Below are 2,933 nucleotides of genomic sequence, written 5' to 3' on the forward strand. Positions count from 1 at the left end.
ATACAAAAATCTCAAAGCCCAGGCACAAAAAGGAGAAACCTGGTTTAGCAGGCACACTGTGGAACAGAGCTTAATGACTAAATGTCAGTGATGTGGCCCTGGTCACAATGGCAGCTTCAGTGTTGAGGTTCTGTTTGTTTGTTTGTTTTTAAAGAAGTAGAGTAACTGGAATGAGAGAGAGGATGTTTTACATTCACTGAGGTCACTGGTCACACAGAAACAATGGGTTCAGTTCAGGGCAAAACAATTCCAGGAGGGCATTACAAACTAGTTCATCTCCTAAGCGTGAGAGAGAGCAGGAACTCTCATACTTTGCCGGTGGAGAGCAAACTGGTACCACTTCACTGGATGGCAATATGGCAATGTGTATTAAAAATTTTAATGCACATATCTTTCAATCTAGCAATTACATTGCTCTAAATCTATCATACAGATACCTGTACAAAGAGGTATATGCAATGCAAGGATATTCATGATTGTTTTGTTTGTAGTAGCAAAAGATTGGAAACTACCTAGTGTCCATCAACAGGGGACTAGTTTAATGAAATGTGGTTTTTATTAAACTGCCTATGTTGCTTTTAAAAGCATCAGGTGTGGCTTTAAATACTGATGTGGAATCATCTCCAAAATTTACTGCTAGGTTTAAGAAAAGCAAGGTGCAGAATAGTGTATGTAATATTTTTGTCTAAAAGAATGTGTATACTTTGCAAATGCATAATTTCTCTTGAAAAGATAGGAAGTGGTAATGTGATTATCTCTGGGGGGAGGATTCCAGAGCCTGGATGTATGGCAGGTAAGGTTTGATTTGCCCTTCAACTCACTTTTACACTTTCTCCTCCCATGTGCCTGCATTATATATTAAAGAAAAGGAAGATAAAAGGGAAGGAAACAGAAGTCCCTGAAACCAGCTCATAGGTGGCGCTGTTAAAAGAATTGGAATGTTTACTCTGTGCAGAGAGCAAGGCCGAACCAATGGCGAAGATTTGGTCTTTGAAATAAGGAAGGATTTTCCAGCCATCAGAGCTGCCTGAAGGAGAACCAGGCTGCCCCCGTGAGCAGTGAGTTCTCTGTGACTGTTGGGCTGATGAAGCTTAGGCTGCGTGAATCTTTCTGGCGGGGCCACAACGGGGTCTCCAGTTTGGGAGGACTTAGTATAGTGCGGGAAGTTTCACCCCAGCTCCATATTATTATTTTTTTTTAATAATAAAAAGGATCCTTTAAATGTAAATAGTACCATAATTCATCAAAATACTTTATAATAGTTAACTGCCTCTTAAATATAATCTTATAAACGATGCCTTCTGGAGTTGAAAGTAATGTGGATGCAATCTGTTTAACATTATCTATTTAGAACATGGTAATAGAAGTGGAAAAAAATTAACAATCTCCTATGAAGTCTTCTAAGAAAGGAAATCATAACAAGTTTCTGATCAGATAAATGCCATTCCATTATTAAAATGGGTTACAAAGAAGTGTAAATAGATTTGAATAGGCATGTCAGTTTCCTGGGTTTTGCCCTTCTCTACAAACTTGACTCTTTAATAGAGTTAAAATTGTATTCTTGTTTTCTGTCATAAGCAAAAAATTCCTTAACGGCAGCTCAGAAGTGACCTTAATGTCTTGGTGAAACATAATTCTTCACCTTCTGATGGTCACTTGGTGCTCCAGTCTCTAGAATATCCTACCGTCCGCTAGTCCTCCTGGAGGACAGCCAGCAAGGAGCTGGCCACATCCCAGCTGCTCTGATTATTCTTCCTCAAACCAATCTCCCACGCTTTGTATATTTTATTACTTTAATTTTTCCAAGGAGGTAGTTTTGGACATATTCATCTAGTTCTCCTTTTAAATTGCTGTCCATGAGCATGATTTCCTGAAGAAGCCAGGCAGGCATGTGGTCTAGGAGGCTGTGCACAGGCCAGAGCCAGGCACACAAGCCACCATTGTAGAAGCAAATAGCAACACCAGGCACTGGCAAATCCATTGAGGCAGCCTTGTCTGTACATGCTGCATTCCTTGTATCTGCTACATCTCTGTGGCAGCCAAGCCCTTACCGAGAAGCATATTGAAAGCATGTTTCTGATACCGCAGGTCTCTCAATGGCTGGTCACTTTCATTAAAAGTCACACCCAATGCAGAAGAGAATTTCACATGATCTTTTTCTGGATCTTCAATATGGTTATCTCTCACATCGTCAATTTTGTTTGCTTTGAACTGTGATTCTAATACTCCACTTGGACCTCGAGTGAAACAGGGATAGAATTTGGGGAGCAAATAGTCCAAGGAGCCCAGACACCTTGATGAGCACATTCTTAAGTGGTTGTCACTTCACTGAAGTTGAAATAAACAAAAAGCAAAACTGTCCAGTTCACAGGTGTAAAAGAACATACACAGGAGAAGTATCGCACGGTGACACCTCCCACTGTAGACCCAGCATAGCTGAAGGGCTGCTTTCCACTTGCTGGAGCAGAAGGTGCTGGAGCCATAAGCTGGTGCTGGAGGCTGGCTGTGAACTGGCGTGAGAGTGAGAAACTCTGGGGGTGCAGTCGTGGGTCGGGGGCCACACTTCCGGAGCTTGACCTCCAGGACCCCGGCTCCATACTGGAGCCATGTGGGGGATTTTACATCTCACCGATGCCTCCCCCTCCCCCCGAGACCAACTGAATCAGAATCAGGAGTCTGGGCTCCATTCCGGCCTCATCTACTCCTGTCCCACACCCAGCTCAGAGTGACCGTCTAAAACATCCATCTGATCATCCCACAACCCCCTCCCGAAACTTCCAGTGGTTTCTCGCTGTACTCAGGACAAAGATCATGTCCTTGTCAAGGCCTGAAGTCCCTCCGAGTTCTGTTCTCCACCAGTCTGGCCCTCTCATTCACTCACAAGGATGCGGTCCAGCTGCTCACCACCATGAACTTACCAGAAGCACCACTGA

General features: G+C 43.2%; 1 pseudogene; it reads right to left on the minus strand.

Moving 5' to 3' along the window:
- Positions 1 to 1,681: 1,681 nt before the first annotated feature.
- LOC102992515 (polypeptide N-acetylgalactosaminyltransferase 11-like) lies at positions 1,682 to 2,597 on the minus strand (annotated as a pseudogene).
- Between the last annotated feature and the right edge of the window lie 336 nt (positions 2,598 to 2,933).

Source organism: Physeter macrocephalus, chromosome 20 (assembly GCF_002837175.3).
Source record: "Physeter macrocephalus isolate SW-GA chromosome 20, ASM283717v5, whole genome shotgun sequence".
NCBI lineage: Eukaryota > Metazoa > Chordata > Mammalia > Artiodactyla > Physeteridae > Physeter > Physeter macrocephalus.